Source organism: Drosophila teissieri, chromosome 2R (assembly GCF_016746235.2).
Source record: "Drosophila teissieri strain GT53w chromosome 2R, Prin_Dtei_1.1, whole genome shotgun sequence".
In the NCBI taxonomy this organism is placed as follows: Eukaryota; Metazoa; Arthropoda; class Insecta; order Diptera; family Drosophilidae; genus Drosophila; species Drosophila teissieri.
The window spans coordinates 8,632,280-8,651,904 of NC_053030.1; the positions used below are offsets into that span (position 1 = coordinate 8,632,280).

Below are 19,625 nucleotides of genomic sequence, written 5' to 3' on the forward strand. Positions count from 1 at the left end.
TAAGTTTCACTCATCGATGGCCAGCGGCGGATACGACTAAAATTGAATCCAATATGAGCCAAGCTGCCAAGCTGCCAAGCTGCTGAGCCAGAGCAAATATTTTCGATAAATGCGCAAAAATGCAAGCTGAATCACAATGCAGCCAACGAGCTGAGATATTGTTTTTCGATCGCGAGAGGTCGAATTTGGAATACATTTCGTTTTGGGGTATGAAGATATTCAGTGAACGATAAAGTTACTTAACTTGAGCTTAAGAGGTGGTACTACAAGTCCTTAGCGATTTAATGCAGCAACATTCATTCATAGAGATTAGTTACCAATCTTAAAGTAGTTAATATACTACAGTTGGCATCATAGATAGAAGTATCTAGATATTAATGTAACCAGTAGGTTAAATCACATTCACTTTATTGAAGCAAGCAGTTCTACGCTTCTTTTTTCCACCCCGGAAAGTGTATAGCCAAAACTCCATTGAGGAAACAACGAAATTCGTGTCAAAACTAAAAATCGCAGACGTACAAAATAAAAACGAAAGCAGCTGGAACGCCGCGCTGGGGTCTGCTACGATCCATCCACTCCCAAAAAACCACAGATGTACAAACCTACATATATGGGCGATACTGTGTATATATTTTCTTATATATATTTATTTAAATGTATATATACGGTGTACAGTGGAGATTTACCTGTTGAACGAACGCTGGACTAAATCCGAGGCATTCACTTCATGGGCGTGGCATATCCCCAACCCTCCGACCCTTGCCCCAAAAGTGGTTTGCGGTGGTGTGTGTGAGTGTGGCCGTGGTGACTTGATATTTGTTGTTTGCATGATCAGTTTGGCGTTTTCCAGGAACCGGCGATTGCATTTTAGCTCCCGAACATGTGTACTTGGTTCTGTTTGTTTGCCAGCCGACTGCCGGAGTGACGGACTGACTGACTGACCAAAGACCAAAGAAAAAGAGCGAAATCCCCAAACTGTGGCAAGGTCCCAAAGGCAGGCGCCTCTGGGAGACTTCTGCTTGTTCCCACATCACGTTTACACGATGTGCTAATTGAGTTAGTATGCATGATGCCAAAAAAATAAGAGAAACAGACGGACAATCACACGTAGATACATTTTCAGGTGGTGCTGCTCCGGGGGTTTCGAAACGATCCGTGGCTGGTTAAATTGTGTCTAGTTAGCAAGATTGGGTGGAATATAACACCAGCAGCACAGAAAATGCAAAAATTAAGGGCCATTACACACGGCTCGATTTCGGTTTCGATACGTATTCTGTATCGTTTTTTGTTTTTTTTTCGCTTGCCATATGGCATCGAAAACCGATAATTACCGCCACCATACAAAAGTATCTGTATGGCTTGGATCTGTATCTGTATCTGTGTGCCGGGTATCTGCCCCAGTATGTGAATGTATGTATGTGTGTGTGTGCCTACCTGCAGCAGAAGCCTCACAAGAGACAAAACTGGACAAATGCCACCGTACCACAGCGCATACCCCACCCTACCCCTCCGCACATCGCTTCAAAACACCATACAACACAACACTCATAGTCAACAAATTACTCACGCGCAAAAATCGCCATTCGTTATTGTTTGTTGTTTTGTTAGTGGTTGTTCTTGCTGTTTTGTTGTTGTTGTCGTCGAGTATTTTTCCACATACAATTTCATTGTATGACGTATGCTTTCTTGCCGCTTATGTGTCTGCGTTCCATATGCATAAACGCCTGGCCGTTTTTTATTTCCCCACGTTACCTGTATGCGGGCAGTGCGATTAGGGTGACCCACAACGCATACTCAAAATTCCTCAATATTTGGTGACCCTAATTATGTGTAGGATAAGTACAAGAGGGCGTTGCAACATCAGAGTTAGTCGCTTTCATGCACCTTAAAAATCAGTTTCCTCTGAGCTACAAGAGATATTTTCCGATAGGATCTTAAATTTCTCAAGATTCTGATATTCCGATATTTCGCTAAGATCACATTTCGCAGATCATTAAGAAAACCTGGGCGCGCACTACATGCATTCTTGGGCCTCTTGAGTTCTGAAAACAATTTTCTATTTGACTTCATTAGCACAGATTGTAAACCCGGCTTATGGCAGCCACACTTTCCATTGTCTGCTGAGCGGCATTATCCCGAAGTCAATTTATTTGCCATAAGGTGAGGCACCCCAATGCGCTGCCTTTTCGCGTGTTTGTGTGAGTCGTATTAGTATTCCGTTCGACGAGTGTGTGTATGTGTGCGCATTTAAGCCGCAAAAACCAAGTCGACGCCGCTCCGTCGCTTCTGCCGCCGGCTAATTCAGCAGAGGCGACAGCAACAACAACTAAATGGGAAAATAAAAGCAACTACTTACTATGGAAAAGTCAACAATAACAGCAGAAACACTGAAGCAACAAAAACAACAGTAACAGAAGAAACATTAACATTAATACGGCAACATTAAATTAAATAACAGTAGAGTGTGTATAGCAACATAGTGATCAGCATAAGCAACAAGATCTCCATTAGCCATGACGACTGCAACATTAGCAGCAGCAGTGATAAATTTGGCAACATTATAAAGCAACATCAGCAAGAGCAACATCATTAGCAGAAACTACAATGTAACAGCAGTAGAAGCAAGAGAGGTGATTCATTCTACCAATTCGCGTAACAGTAATATCAGTAGCAGCATGGGCAACCATAGCAATAGCACTAGCAACATTGAGCTTATTGACAGCAGAAACAATATGAAACACAGAAGCAACATCCCTAACAGAAGCTTAACATCCCATCCGAAGAGTCAACGGTAACAGCAGCAACATCACGGGTTACAACAGCAACATGAGCGGCCTTAACAGCAGCAGCAACAACAAGAGCCAGAGCAACAAGAACAACAACCGGCATGTGAGCAGCGGTCTACCTGTTCGCCGAGGTTGGACACATTTTCTTTGCTTACCTAAGGGACACGCACGCACACAGATGCAGTTCACTCTACCTGTGCACAAATCACACGAATACTTGTGCCAAAAAGAGAAGAGGATCGCTGTCGGCGGCAGTTGTGTGCTCTCTCGTTCGCACCTGTGCGCCGGTGCCAAGCCAAGCTGAACGGGCCACGCTAAGCTGAGCCGTCGTTGTTGTTGTTGCCGCTCCGCCGGCGGCGTTAACCACACGACGTCGACGACGCTGGCAGCGCAGAAAAGAAACCGAACCGAGCGAGCGAGCAGGGGCGACGTTGAAAGTCTTCGGTTCGGTCGGTCGGTTCTCTGGATATTCAGCAGAGCGGTCTACAGGTAAAGCGGGCCAAAAGCAACAACAACAACAAGAAGAACAACAACAGCTACAAGAGCAACAACAGCAAGCAGCGGCGGCGACGTCAGGCAGCAGCGGCAGCGGCGTCAAAACTTGGGTTTTGGAATTTTTTCTTGCTCTTCTTTGGTTTCAGTTCAGTTCGATTTTTATGCACAGTCGCAACGTTACCTTACCTGTGCGCTTCGCTTTTGTTTTCTCTTCGTTTTCTCGTCTCGTCTTCGCCGCCGAAACATGTGGGTTCCGTTTTCGATTCGTTTCCACCTTTAGTACATATATCAATTAAAAAGAAACGAATATTTCCAAAACGTCGCGAAAATACGCGCAAGAAGTGCAGCAAAAGCAAATGTACTGAAAGCAAGAAGGAGGAATACGTTCTTCTGAAAAAATACCATCACGAGAAAGAAAGAAAAAGTTGTTTCGTACAAGGAAGCTTAAGTAAGAAAGAGCAAAGGATACCGCCAAATAACAGGAGTTAATCCAAAACAAATACTAAAATACCAAAACCCAAAAAATACCAAACTTGCAGTGACAGCGAAAAGCAAAAGTTGCAACGCCAACAAAGAGAGCAAAGAAAGTAAGTTGATCGGTTTTACATGAATTCGGCACACTTATTGCGGGCAATCAGACTTCTTAGCGGATTAGTTTTCGGTGCTACCAAGATTCTGGGTGGGTTATGTGGTAAGAGGTGAAGTAAGGTTAAATCTAGCCCATAGACTGACCGACCCCTCCCTTTGAACACTTGCTCGATGGATGGTCACCGGATGTCTGTTTGTTCGGACTTAATGGGCTTATGTGTCGGCCATTTTGTATGCCCTGTCATTAGTTGAACGTTTCTCTCGCTCGACGTCTGGATTTGTCTTTCTGTCGGTGTACGAGTGTGTGTGTCTGCGACACTGCGACAGTGTGTGTGTGCTCAAGTGCGAGTGTGTGTGTGTTTGTGCCTGGGCTGCCTCAATTATTGATTGATTAATTATTGCTGACGCGTATGTGACTTCGCCGCGACGACGACCCTTTGCAAACCGGTTCGTTGACGCCTCTGTTTTGTGCCTGCGTGTGGCACTCTCTCTTTTTGTGCCCCCACGGCCATCTCTCCCTCCTCCGCCCCCCAGCACCCAATTCGGGTCCAATCTGACCATCAATCCTCCACTATAATCCAATTGCCGATCATCGATTTATGGACAAGAGCCGTTTCTGTACAGACAAAGAAAAACTTAAGTTGCGCATGCGCTTGTGACCTCTGACATCCAATACTTTTTGGACTGGGTTCTGGCTGATCCCTTGAGCGGACAGATTTCTTGAGCGGACAGATTGAGCGGGCATTTCAATTATCTAAGATATGAACACATAACTAAGACCTTGATCTTTAAGAATAACTTACATATTGGACGAAGGAAGAATTTTCCTTACGGACAAGCCATCCGCGGACAAATCCTATAATCAAAGTCTATCGACTGTCCGTCTAAAGAATCGTTCAGTGTATTTAGCCCCAGCGATCCATGTGCCACATATCCAATGTATTGGCACCTCTGCAACTCGGAGGCTTCAACCCCAACGCTACTTCTTGGTACATTTGCAATTAACACTTCGGTGTACGTGCTTGGTTTGATTTCGGTTTCGCTTTGCTGCCACTGCTGCTGATGCTGATGCCTAATCAGCATCCATTCACGGGTGCAGCAAGAGCCATGGATATACAGATATATAGATACAGCATCCATCCAAAGTCGGGGCTCAAGTTGGCGGTAGCCACAAAGCTAATCAGCGTGCAGCGGCAGTGGCAGTGGCAGCAGCAGCAGCGACTTTCTCGTTATTTTTACTTACTTCCCTCCGCCTCAGTTCGGTTTGTAATTATTGTTTTATAATAAACTTATTAGTGCAAAGTCGCCAGCATCATCTCCCCTAATGCGTTTCTGTCTTGTTTGTTCGTGCCTCAGCTTCGGTTTCGGCTTGGCTTAGTGCTTTAGACCAAATTCAATTAAGAAATCGAGTGCAGATAAATGTGTATATATATATACGTATATCACCGGGTGTGTGCTATATCTTTAGCCCCGCACGCACTTGTTATGTGTTCACATTCTATTTCTCAATGGGGTCTGCAACAGAAATTGCTGCTGCCACTTCTGCCACAGATGCTGCTCTTGTAATGCCACTGTATCTTTCAGTTTAATATGTTGGCCACTTTGCTGTCCAGTTGAAGTGATTGATTTGGCCATTTCGAATCTGAGAAAGCTAATTACACGAGAGGATTTATAAAAGTGTTCCTATCATTCTGCGAGTATTAATTCCTTTGCACATAACAAACGAATTTCTTATATGATCACATTTTAAGTGGCACCATTATTTCTGTTGATGGTTAGAATGCTTAGGTTTCGTTTAGGGCTCGTATTCTCCTTCCCCAACCAGAATTTCAAAACCCTTTTCACTTGTCCACCAACCATTAAGCAATTCAGTTCAAAGAACTTTGTAGACCAATCCACGAAAACTTAATGATGGCACCCAAAGCGAACTGCCCCTATATTATATTTCAATATTCATATTTTTTTCGTCTTGCCTCGAACCAAAAATGAGCTCATCTCGCAGCCATAAACCAATGAAAGTATTAAATAAAAACCAAATAAACAGCAAAAACGAAGCTCAGACTCAGTCCCCTCAATTCATTCATATTAAAGGCTTATGTAATCGTTTTACAATTTGCGATTTTCGTTGATTTCGTTCATTTCATTCGTTTCGGATGGCAGAGATTGTATAAGGTTTTAAGCAAGGCTTACGAAATGCTCGCCTGGACGACATTGTAATTAACACTAATTAATCACAAAGAGCTTGCAAAAATTATAACCGAAAAACATATGTGTATACGAGCAACAGCAAATCAATCTCCGCAGAAACTTGCCAAATACTAAAAGCCGAGTTTCTTCGAAATTTGATCAAAGGCCTTGAACTTAAGTTTTGGCCGGATGGAAAACCTCCTTCTGCCTCCCCTCCCTCCCCACAGCTTGTGCTTAAGATTGCCAAGAAGTTGGTGGGTCCGAGTTGTAGGCCTGAAAGCACCGACTACAATTATAATAATGAACCACGGAAGATTATGTTTACAGTGCGTCACATAAACGAATAGAGGTTTATGATGGGTTGAGGAATAATGGAAAAATGTTTAGGAATTGGTTTTTACAGGGTTGTAAACCTTATCAATGATCTCAGTTAAGATCTAAAACTGGAAGTTTGTCTGATTTTAAAATTAGTTCCCACATAATCATTGGTTTGCTCGAATTACTCACTTCAAGAACCTCATATTTCACCTAATATTCATGAAACGCACTGTTGGCAAGGCAATTTAATCATTTATTTCTATGATGATTATAATTTTTCTTCGGCCAGGCTCATTTTAGCCAATGGTTTCTCGCTCGGTGGCAACAAACTCATTAGACCTTGAAAATCCAGTGCGTGGACTTGGTTGAAAATTATAGCGAACACGGCGACATTGTTGCGCAAGTGCGTAGAATTAATTACCAAAAAAAAAAAACAACAAAAAAACGCACAAAACACAATTTCAAACCGAACCGAAAACCTCAAAAAGCGGGAAGTGAAATAGAAAGAGAACGTTTTGTGCTACGCTCCCATGACAATTAAGAATTATTTTTCATTTTTGTGGTTTCTTGGAGAAGGGCGTTATATACTCTTTAATAAAGAAATTACCAAACCATGTGCGGTGGAGTTACCAATGGTTTATGATCATACCATAGTTTTGGTATATTCGATATACTAATAGCAATTATATTACATTTAAAGCATTCAACAAAAATATATTTCTGAAACATTTTTCTATCTGATTGATGCAACTGTCTTCAATTGGGAGATTTCGGGTATTATGATTTCAAACTCTTTCCCACATTATAATGGTTTTCGGTATATGTCTTCTCCTAGTTACATCACCGCCTTATAGCTATAAATACCATGGGGTGACTCAAAATAAATTGAGCTCATTGACTTTACAATCTTCTTATGTGCAGGTGTATACGAGGGTTCAGTTTTGGTTAGTTATAAGAGGGTTGGTCAGTCTTTTGTGTTCCTCTGAAGTGACTCTTAGTTTTTTTTTGTACCGAATGCAACAGGTAGCAAAGCAGGTAGAACATAAAATTTTCCCTTTCGCGGCAACCTGAGACCATTAGATTTGGCCAACGCAGAAGAACCTGTTTAATGGAACACGTTTTCTTATTTGGCCCTCTGCTCCTTGTTATTATTATTATCTCTTTTGGCTTGAACAGAGTAACAAAGAAAGATACAGAGAGTGTGAGAGAGAAAGAGAGAGGGGTGAGGAGTGAGCGAAATAGAGACCTTGACCTTGTCTTTGACTTTGTCAGTCTGCTGCTTTGGTTCTTCCTTTTTCCACTGGCTGCGCTCTTCCTTTTTCTTCTCCTTTTCGCTGTCTGCTCCATTTCTTGCATAATTTATGTCCGTAAATCTAGGCTAGACATTGCACACACATACAAACACACACATGAGCGGGTTAGGCAGGGAGGACAAGCTGAGAGGGGAGGGGGCTAAGTAGACCGTTATCAAACTGGCTTTTACTGCACATTACGCGCACGTCGTCTCCTTCTTCTCCTTATTCTCCTTTGGCTTGCCTCCTTCTTTGGCACATTTTCAAATGTTTGCCTTTTGATTAAATTTTATGTTCACACACACACACACACACACTGACTCCTTTCGGTAAGAAGAAGATAGCGAAGCGGACGACGCTATAAAACTTACCTACATTTTGTTACTCGAGTTATTCCTGATTGTTGGGGATTTTCCCCCACCCTTTTCGTTTTGGAAACGAGTTTTCCTACACTTGCTTTTCACATCTCCTTTTCAGCGTGTTTGTGTGTGTGTTTGTATGTTGCCATCAAACAGGTCGCGTTTTCTTTTGCCGTCTTGCTTCTTCTACTTTTACTTATTTTTCGTGCCCCCCGCGCCACTCTCCCCCGCCGTCGTCTTCCTCCTCTTCGTACTCTCCTTCTTTGGCTTACATATGTGTGTCTGTTTACCTTGGCATACGTCCTTGAAGATTTGTCTTATATTTTGTTGCTGCTTTTGCGCCGTTTCTTGGTCTTTATAGGTTTTTGTGTCGTCACTTTGGCGCTTTTCATCTCGTTTTTGACACTTGCCGCTGCTTCGCCGGGTTTCCTTTTGCATTTGCTTCGCTTTCTTCACATTCCGCTCCCTTCCCCCCCGTTGGCGCCATATTCGTCGTCTTCATCGTCTTCTTGGGGAAATCCTTTGTAGCCAATTTGCTTCTCGCTTTTGCGCTCTTATGTGTTCATTCACTCCGACTTTACGCTTGATTACTCAATTGTGGCCCAAAGAATTAAACAACAAACGCTACAAAATGAGTGTACTTTGCCGGTTCGCCGGATACTGGAAAAAAAACTACTGGTTAAAACAACAACGCCAACTGAAACCCGATTAAAAATGACTAGCTCAAATTGGTTTATATTCTAGTATATATTTTCGTGGTTGTAAGTTCTTAAAGATTATTCGTTAAAGCTGTCAATTCATAGTTTTAGAATCTTTGTTTTCAATTATTTCTAAAAAAAAGTTACAAATCATTTAAATCCACCTTATCTATAGATCAAAATGATTTATTAAACTTTACAGTGTTCTGTGACCTTTCATAAGTAATCCAAATCGCACTTCATATATACAAATTATTTTGGAAACCCAACCAATGATGGCTTAAACAAGGTTTACTTATATCAAGTATAACAAATAAGGTCAATGGGTATATCCTGTTTATATTAAGGAAAATTCCTAATGGATTACAATATTTGCTAATAAAGCTTAGTTAAACATTTGTTTTATTAAATACTTATCGAAAGAGTATTTCGGTTTCTTGGTTTTAGAAAACCCCATGTAAGCCAACACTTAGTTGCGCTCTCTTTGACTCCCTGGCCACCGTCTCTTTCTGCCCGCATTAGAGCCCCTTTGAAGAACCAGTATCGTTCTGCTCCCCTTGCTGCTGGCGTCTTCTGCTGAATCGCCTTCAAGTTGGGCTTACTTGGCTGGCTGCCTATTATTAACTCTACTGTGCTCGGCCTGCTCTTCTTTTATGGCCCGGTCCGACTTGGCCTGGCCATAACCATGACTTGGCCCGTCTTTAGCTTTGGCTAGAGCTTCAGGCTTTGGCTCTGGCTTTGACTTGGGCTCTTTGAGGTCAACAAACAGCTGGGAAAACGGCGCGTCAAAGTATTTCTTTCTCGTGTTTTTCGTATTTTTCTCGTATTTTTGTGGTTTGCTGCTGAAGTCATGCGTGCCGCCCTGCACCTCCCCCCTGTTGCCCGCGGTCGGTTTCTTGCCGGCAATTGGAAACCAGTTTCTTGTCTCACCAATCGTCAGTCAGCCAAAAATTAAGTTTCTCAGCTCATGTCCGACTTGAGCCGGCATTTTCTTGTTTGTAAGTTTGGTTCGCACGTTTTTTTTATTATTTTTTTTTAGCCTTTTGTTTCTCACACAAAATGCTTCCGCTCAGCTTGTTAGAGCTTTATTGAAAGATCTTGCACAAGTGGGATAATATCAATTCTCTCGTATCGGTGAGGAACTTGAAAAATGGTTTTCGAAAACGGATGTCTGCGTGCTGTACGTTTTTTCGTCGGTTTTTGATCTTTTTAAAAATATATCTCTTGTGGGCACCGAAAATGATTTGGTGTGCCAAATGGCCCAAGTGGATGACTTTTGCTCCTGCTCCCTCGTTTACCCCCCTCCCCCCTTCCTCCCCTCTGCACACCCCTCTGTGCGCCGTTTCGCACACGAAATGAATTTCAATTTGTTTTATTTCGATCCGCCTGTGCATGTGTGTATACAAATGTACATATGTATATGCATGTAGAGCGGTCCGATACAGATAAAGATATATTTGTACTGTACATAACCTTATATTTGGGGTACCCACAAATACACACGGATATCTGTATGTAAGAGAAGAGCGTACGCTTGTTTCCCAATTTATTGTATACCCTCGCTGATTTCGGGTTAAAAGGTTTCGCATCCTTAAAGAGAAGTTATTGGAGTGGTTCTATTGAAAAAAAAAGAAAACTTATGAACAGAGAGTTATTATATGTAGGAAAATGTGTAAAATGAGTATCATTACCGCATATTAACCTATTCAGCAAATGCAATCGAGCAGGGCAAACAACGATTTGCAATTGAGTTGTCCCACATTTCCTGCCTCTTAATTTGGGATCCCAACTCCCTTGGCACCAGAAGATGAATGGATTAAGTGGTTGTACACCCCCAAGTGTATTCCAATTTCGGCTTGCCAATATTTGGCTGATTTTATTGTGTTTTTTTTGCTTTGGTGTCTGGGATTGGGATTCCGAGTGGAGCTGGTACGGGTACTGGTGGTGTTGGTGCTGGTGGGACTGATGGGCCCGAGTTGGCTGGCCTGCCAGGCAGAGTTTGATACGGTGACAGTCGAAGAAGAATACAATTAACATAATTTACTAACAAAGCCATGCAAACACACAGCAATTCGCACACATAGAAACTCGAGCGGAAAATACAGAGAATACCCATCACGACATGGCCATCAGTTTGTAAGTTTAGCAAATTTGGCAAATCGTCTTCGTCGAGGTGCCATTTCAACGGTCTTGGGATCGGGTGGTGGGCTGATAGCCCCTTTGTAGGTGTCGCTTCCCCTAGATACATACATATACATACATATATATACATTTATACATAGATATATATGGTATACCTCATTGCGAAATCGATTTCGATTATAGGGTTCGCTCGCCACTTTAGATTCTTTTATTTTTTTTCGTTGGCTCGTTTCGGTTTGGTTTGGTTTGGCTTGATTTCGTTTAGTACTTGGTTTGTTCTCATGCCGGCCACAAAGTTTCCTATTCGGTTTTTATTTTCTAGGCGCTCAAATTGCAGTTGTCTTGTGAGAAACTCTGCGAAAGCGATTGGCGAATAAGTTGCCAACGAAATTTATCAGAAGACCCGAATAAAAAGACTTGCTCTTTGTATACACACATATAGTTTATATACACATGTATGAAATGCATAAATATTTCATTGGCTGCGCTCTTATCGCTTTGTAAAATCAGTCCGAAAAAGTTCCAATCACTTTTATTTTTATTTTACTTTCAAAAAACACAGAAGAAAGAAAGTTTTGCTGAAAGAGGGCTTTAAATTGATATGTATGTCTGTGCTTGCTTATGTATTTATGCATGTGTTTCGATATAAAAAATACAAATTTGCATTGCAAAATGCTAAAAAAGGGCGGTACGTCGAGGGGATGGCGGGGGTGTATCAGAGTTTCGAGTGGAAGTTTTTTTCTGACTCTGATAACGTCCAGTTATTTATGCTTTATTTTTCACATTTTATGCATATCTAAGTGCGGATACAGTGCGTTTGGAAATTGAATAACTAAAAATATATTTTATTTTCATACGTATTATGAAGATTAATTGATATTTCTAAAAACAAAGATTTTATTTGCATTCCGAGTACAAACTCGTATTTATCCATATAGACGTGATATCTCTCATGTTTTTTGATGTTTCTGTTTTTGGACCTAATACGATCTTACACCGCTGAAGCGCACTGTATGGTCAGGGCACAAACTTGCCTCTATACATATGAACTTTAGAGCTGGGTTCTGTCCACAGAAACATACCCACATAGATATGAAACGTATCGCATGAATCCCATCCCCCCGCAAATCAAAAAAAAGGCCGCACACACTCCAAAAACTGTCGCTATCACTGCCTTGAAATCTGCATAAATGATGATGATTTTCGTGTGGTGCTGAGGCTTCTTCTTTTGGCTTTCGTCATCCCGTGTTTTTTCCTCCCAAGTTTTGCATACCGACTTACATATAGACAGACACACACACTCACAGAAACACACCCACACATACACATGCACATGTACAGAAGTCCCTGGCTGCCCAGGGGAGAACTTCAGATTGAGCTTGGGCTTTGGGCTTTGGGTTTTGAAATTGAAATTTTTGGTAATTTTTTTCCATTCCATTTCTGCGTCTGAAGAGGGCGAAGTTTTTGATTTGTGCATAAACAGCCGACCGACGGGATATACGGTATATATACATATGTACATATCTTCCTATCTGTATATAGTAGGAATACATGTGTCCGTATGCATAATCTGTTTCAAGTTTGCTTTATGAAATTTCTTTGAGCAGAGTTGTGGGATTAAATACATACACTTCGGTATACTATGTAGTTATGTAGTTCTGTTTCCGTTTCTGTTTAGACTGTCCAGGCCAAAGGCATGAAACCATAAAAATGGCAAATTAACCGTGTATTTTCACAACGAGTGTGTGCTGGTGTGTGTGTGTGTAGTGAGTGTGTGCGTGTGTATGAGTGTATGTGGAGTGTATGGTTGTGCTTGTAAGGGCTGGCGAAACCTTTGCCCGAGAGAAGCCACAAACAAAACGATGGCCCCATGTAGCATGCATACGAATATATGTTTCTCGCACTAGGGTGGACCTGTTCATATAGGTTTATAATAAAAAAAAATAAATACAAATACATAATAATAACAAAAACTTTAGATGAGATATAACCAAAAACGAACATGGAATACATAACCAGTAGGCTTGTAATAAAACACAACATTGCGTATAAGCGATATATTTTAAAGGAACTTAAACTCTAGTTATTATAAGTTTAAGTTGATTAGATCGTAATAGTAAGGAACCAACCAAAAAGAAGTCCTCGAATAACATAATCCTTTTATAATACATTGTTTTATAAAGCCTTACAAGATATTCTGGTATTTTAATGAGAACCTTAAGCAGCGGGTAGTTTCTCAAAGGCGATCGGCTTTGCCTTTTGCCTCGTAACTGCAAAGGCATCCCAAATATTGGCCTGCAACACGGACCACCCTAGGGTGCATATATCCAAGCTGGGAATCGGCACGTTTCGAGGTCCGTCCAAGTCCAATCAAGCAGACTCGCTGAGTGACTGACTGCCAGCGTCGTCGTAGTCGTCGTCGTCGTCACCGTCACCGTCATCGTCATCGTCGTGGTCTCCTCCGTCGTCGTCTGAAGCCGCCCCAATGGCATGTTGTGTTCAATAACGGACCCCCCTTCGAATCCCTACCGCCCAGCGACCCACTGTTCTTCCTTCCCCGCCTTAGTTTTTTTTCCGATTTTTTTCCAGAGTTCAGTTGAGCTGAGCTCTCGCCGACTGCCTTCAATCAGCAGAAGCAACGCTGGCGACGACTCGGGGCAGCCAGCAATTTATCCAGCCATGCATATTAAGCCTCACGATTTGTATTTGTATTTGGCCTCAGCAGCATATCGGTATATGGGGTCTACACACACATGTGTACACATATAGTGTGTGTGAGTCAGCCAGAAGGTGGAACCTATCTGACATCGCAATCCGCAATCCGCAGTCCGCAATCCGCAGTCCCCAATTCCATGGCATCCCGTCGTCCCCCAGTCAATCCAATCCCCATCCCAGATGGCTGCTCATTGCCCTTTTCCCCCCGTGAGATACGAGTGCGAGTTCAATTTAAGTTTAGGTTCGCTCGGATTCGATTTTATATGTTTTCAATTTCAGCTGCAAGCCTTATTTCCCCGCCATCCAACCAATAAATATGCCCCTTTCTGACCAAATGACCGACACTTCCTGCTTGCCTCGGTTCGCTTGTCTGCTCCTCTCATTATGCCTGGCTATTGTTCGCCGTTTGGCGATTTGTTTCTGGTTAATTCTACACTTTGCCGGTTAGTTTACTTGGGATATTGGGCTTACTCTTTGGGTGGTTTCAAACACTTCCAGGGCCAATCTTCTATCAGTTTTGAGCGTTGAAGATAAGGAATAAGCTACACTAAATGCGATTACCACCACAATATCTGTGATACGCCCCGCATATATATTCTTATTTCAATGCCAGCTGTTGGGGCTGCTCCATCTGTCCTCGATCTCGGGCTTCCTGTCTGCCAATTTCGCAAGACAGTTATCCCCCAACGTAGCCCCATCGGTTGACTTTGTGGTACACATGAAGCCGATAAACGTTTTCTTGTGTGGGGGCTGCAGTCGAGAGTTGTTCCGTTATTCCACCTGATTTTTGAGCCGTCTTGTCTCCCACACCCAGAGATGCAGGAGCACAAAGTGCATATGCTAGCAGCTGCCGGTGTCCGCTTAACAGCTGCTTAACGTGCTTACTGCTGCTGTCTCTTTCGCCAACCGTACTTACTACCCCTCTCTTTCGCCAACCATACAACCCTCTCTTTCGCCTGCCCCATCCACTTGATTCTTTAGTGTTGGATTGTGTGTGCTCAGTAGATCCTTGACACTTGTGCAACTTCTTGCAGAAGGATCCTTGCTGGAGGTATTTCACTTCTTGTCTTGTCTTATCTATTTAGATATTTACCCTAATAATAAAAGCATTTCTTATGTATCTTAAACAATACTTTTGCTGTTTTTAAGCATTATTTCATAATGTATCATATCATACAAGGTTACTTTACTGTAGATATTATTGTGCAAACACTTCGGTTTCCTAAACCGAAGGATACCAGCTTAGCCAGCTCACATGTTATTTAAGCTTGGGGAACCCCTCTATTCGTCCTTTTCGTAATGGTGTGTGTATGTGTGTGGGGGTGGGGGCCTTTCTTCTCCCCACATGTCTGCTTTTCCTGCTTTTCCCGTCTGAGACGACGGCGTCTTATTGTGCCACGTTTTTCTATATTTTCCACTTCCTCGCCCGGTTTTTTTTTTTTCTTTTTCCCCATTTTTCGCGTAGACAGGGCTATAAAAATGCTGCTGCTGCGTCTGTTTGTCTGACGCGTACTTGCGTCACACCTTGCCGCCCCTTCCCATAGAGGCAGCCCCCTCCACCCCGCACCCCTCCAGTGAACCATCCCCCCCACACACACACAGACACACACATACTTACTGACTCTACGCTCCCACACGTTATTTGCTTTGTGTCTGCCTTGGCGTCTCTCCTTTTCGCTTTGGTATTTTTATTATTATTATTTTTCGCGTAATTCTCTGTTTTGCTCTGCAGTTTCTTTGGAAAAATTCAACTTTTACTTTTTTTGTTTTTCGTTTTTGTTCTCTTTTATTTGCCTTCTTCATCTTTTTCTTCTATGCCCCCGACTGGTTGTGTGTGTGTGTGTTAAGTATTTTTATGATTATTTTTTGTTACTCTGCTCCTCTGTTTTGCTCGTGAAATTTAGCATTCACTTTGCTTTTCCCCTTTTCGTTCTGAGTCTATCAATTTATGTTATTTTTTGTTTATTTTGTTTTTCCCCTCCTTTTCTGCCGCATTCCTCCATTTCAATATCAAAAGTTAAGCGCACACATTGGGCGTGAGTGAGATGGAGTGATGTTGGGGAAATGCGAGCGAAAGAGAGGGCTACACGTTCATTCATACATTTTCACGCTTTTTATTACGCGGAGCGTATGTGTGCGTTTGTTTGTGTGTGTGTATGTGTGTGCGCGCAAGAGGGGTTAAACCTAAAATTGCATTTTCCCCCTTTTTCATTCGGTTTGTTCTCACTCGCATTTGTTTTATTTGATTTTTATGGCACTTTTCAAGGTTTGTCTGCTTTTCTTTTATGATTGAAGGTCGTTTAGTGGCTGGATTTTCCCTGTTAGCCTAGCTTTTAAAGGTTTTAAAGCATTTTCTGGCTTAAATTCTGCACAGCAACACATCCAATATTTTCGATTTCTCTAAGGAATTATTAGTCTATTATTTAAAATAGGTAAAAGATTAAAAATACATGCTGTTTTTATATATTTTATCAGAATTAAGTCGAATTTAAATACAAAGTATTCACTAGAGATGTGAAATGAAAATGAAATGCGCTTAAATTTGAAGTTTTCTTTGTCCAATTTTCAATAGGTAATTTCTTTCGTTACCTTTGTTAATTGGCTCGAAAATGCCTTCCGCACGCGCACACACACCATGGAGAGGAAAGCCAAAGTCGCGTCGCATGCAAAACTCATTAATATGCGTTGCTTATTGCTGTTGTTGTTTGCCGATTTTATAACTTTGGCGTACACCTTACCCAAGTCGGGCAACAACAATATAATGGAGCCATAATGAGAGTCGAGCGAAACGTCGAAAAAGTTCAATAAACTTTTGCAGCTAGCGAATATTTGATTTCGTTGCTTTTTTTTTTCTTTATATATACATTTGTATATATTTTGTGTCTTCCTTTTCTTTCGAACACCTTTGGATTTGTGTCTGTGTGTGTATATCTCAATCAGCAATTTTGCAATTTACTTGCTTACCAATTTGCTTTTATTTGCGCCCATCTTCGGCATTTTCTCTGAATGAATGAAGATCGTTCTTCGCAATTAAAATAAAAGTAAACTGAAGTCTAGACTGAATTTCATATTAAACTGACCAAGCGGTTTTTCACAAAGATTTCTCTTCATATAAGTTACTAAGCGTAGTTTTAATTCTAGCCTCAACAATTTGGAGAATCTTTCCGGCTTAAATGATTCACAATTTCTCAGCAACAATTTTCTGCAAACTGCACCCAATTGCCAGCTTATATATATTTCTTTGTATCCATATCTATCGCTAACTGGGCAATTAGTCGGCGCTGTTAACGTTGCGATGGTTCGACTCCATTTTGCTTTTTCTTATTGATGATCAAGCAAAACTCAGCCATCGGAGCAACTGGTTTGGTTCCGCTTTCGAAAAGTTTCCCCTTCCTTGTCTTCTTCGGCAGCTGGAATTTCCCCCCAATCCCCCCGCCCTGCCTACACGCGGTTATTCTTAAAAAATATTATTAATTTCTCACTTTTTTCTGCCTCATCTGGCTTGGCTAAACACAAAGTTTTACAATTTAGCAACCTAATTATGCATTTCAACTAATTTGCAAATTTTCTCTTTTCTTCCGTCTCGTTGCAGGTAAATATCGAACGTTGTAGAAACTGGCAACTCGAGGCCACGACTCTCAATCACAAGTTCCTCGTTAGTGAGTGCCCACTGTTGATTTTTTTTTTTTTTTTTTGTTTTTTGCTAGCTGCTGGGTTCAAAGTGAAATGCCAAAAGGGTAATCAGCGGTGTCCCAAGATCGAAATTGATTTGTGGTTCACTGAATTTATTATGCCTCATTTTTGGAAACATAAAATAAGGGTTAATGAGGGTTATTGCTACTTATGTAAATTATAAAAATTCGCTATTCTGTCAACGAAAATATCGAAAATATTAATCGGCTCAACTGTTTGTATGGGATATACATAAAAGTGCTATGTTAATTAGCTCTCAGTTTTTATACCCGCTTATCGTAGAGTAAGAGGGTATACTACATTCGTTGATTAGTATGTTACAGCTGAGTACGGGTATGAGGTTGTCGAAGAACTCAACATTCCCAAATCTAAATTGTTCTTAATTAGTTACATCGATTTTTATTTACAATAAGACTCAATTTATGTATATAAATTCCATACCATTCTTAAAGATTAATGTGTTCTACATTAGGATTTCATTGGAAATGTGTTAAAATGCAAATCAATGGATGTTTCCCTACGTAGTACCATCACTTTTTCCCCAGAACTTTGCTCATCACCCTTACCAGTGGGATAATAACGTAGATTTTCATGCCGCACGTCAGTGGCTCATTTGCATGCAATTATTTTGCTGTTCTCTGGTGGAAAAACTTCAGCCCTTGGGTGGGCGGAAATCAGGATATAGACAAATTGTGACATGTACTTCAGTTTCAGTTACAATATTGATGCTTTTCCCGCTGCCTTGTAATTTCACATTCATCTTCAATGGGCATTTAATCAAGCTGTGAATTCGACTCCCCAAACTTCAATGACAAATGCATGCAACCATAAGGAAATGTTGAAAAAAATAATCAAGTCGAAGATAAGGATGATAGGAACGGCTAGAAAAAATGGTAAATGAAATGAAATTACTGAACAGCAAAATCGGATGGAAATGGAGGGGCGGGGCGTTGGGAGTCGAGGAAAAAATGCAAATGGTGAAATTCTAAACCCTTGAATGGGCCCGCCATTGTCTTTGATAGTCCGCGGAAAACCAGGAAAAGCGGTCCACGGGGTGTGGAAATGGTGCTGGGATGGTGGATGGGGTAGCATCCTGGGTTGCCCATTTGCCAACTGGGCTGTAAGTAAGCGCATTTCCCGATTTTTTCTAGCTTCGGCTGCTGTTGTTGTTGCTCTTTCTTCCGCTCATTTGTCTCTGCATGAAAATGCCCGCGATTTTCCCCCTTCTATGTGTATGTGTAATTTTTTTTCGGTCGTGCTTTTAATTGTATTTAGTTACATTAGTAATTATCGATTTTTCCTGGGCTTGGGTTGCTGGCTAGGACCGCTGGATGGGACTGTACCCAATGTCGAACGCAGGAAGGGCTTAAGATGTCCAGATTGTTGATGAATTTGGGGGTGAATGGGAAACCTTTCAAGAAGGTAGCTCTTTGAGGGAAAAAGTGGTCGAAAAATAAGTAAAATGGGGATAATTAAATACTTAAACGAGATGCGCGTCAATTGAAAGAAATAAAAAATGCTACAGACAACATAATAGTTCTTAAATCCTATTACTTCAGTATAAGTATTTTCGGAAGCTGACAAGCCCAATATTTCAAACATTTATCGAAAATACAAATCCATATTTTGAATGCATATACGTATGCCTCCACATGTAGTTTTAGTTAGTAGTAGACCACTTTCAAGATAATCAAGTTTCTAAAATGTAGAAAAAGCTAAGAAAAAACAATATAAATAACCGACCTTAAATTATAATCACAATTTCAAGGTTGACATATAAATATTTTATTATTATTATTTATTTCAAGATTAGGAGTTAAAAGATGGATTGTATATCATCCTACTAATTAACGTTCGCATAACGTCTTCTCCTTTGCATTTATGCCATTGATGTGGATCGAACCTTGTTCGTTTATGGTTTAGACAGATTTGGCCTCTTTGATCATTTTGCCATTTGAATTTTTTTGCATTTCACCCATCCCCGGCATTCTGAGCGATGCTTGTTCACTAGCCATTTGATGCCACTTTTTTTTTTTGCTGCTCCACGTGCTTGTTACTCTGCTTGTCAGCCGGTCTCGCTTTTCAATTATGCCTGACTGGTCGTGGTCCTCGTCCTGGTGCTCCTCCTCGTCCTGGTCCTCGTCGTCGTCTTCGTCCTCGTTTTGTAGCCCAGAGAGCTGAGCCGAGATGAAGCGGACCGAGCTGAACTAGCCATTGTAGCATTTAAGCTATATATCACTCATACGCAGCATTGGCGCTTTATTTTCATGCACTAATTGCGTTAGAATTTCAATAGAAATGGGAGGGATATAGCCGGCCAACGACCAACGGCCAACCCGCCTGTTCTGAGCT

The 19,625-nt window shown here is 41.4% G+C and overlaps 1 long non-coding RNA gene across 1 annotated transcript; it reads right to left on the bottom strand.

Annotated features, from left to right (window-relative positions):
* Positions 1-10,187: 10,187 nt before the first annotated feature.
* On the bottom strand, positions 10,188-11,401 carry LOC122613010. Its single transcript, XR_006325658.1, has 3 exons — positions 11,021-11,401; positions 10,415-10,961; positions 10,188-10,339 (listed from the first exon to the last, which is right to left on the bottom strand). It is a non-coding gene; the product is annotated as an uncharacterized LOC122613010 (long non-coding RNA).
* Between the last annotated feature and the right edge of the window lie 8,224 nt (positions 11,402-19,625).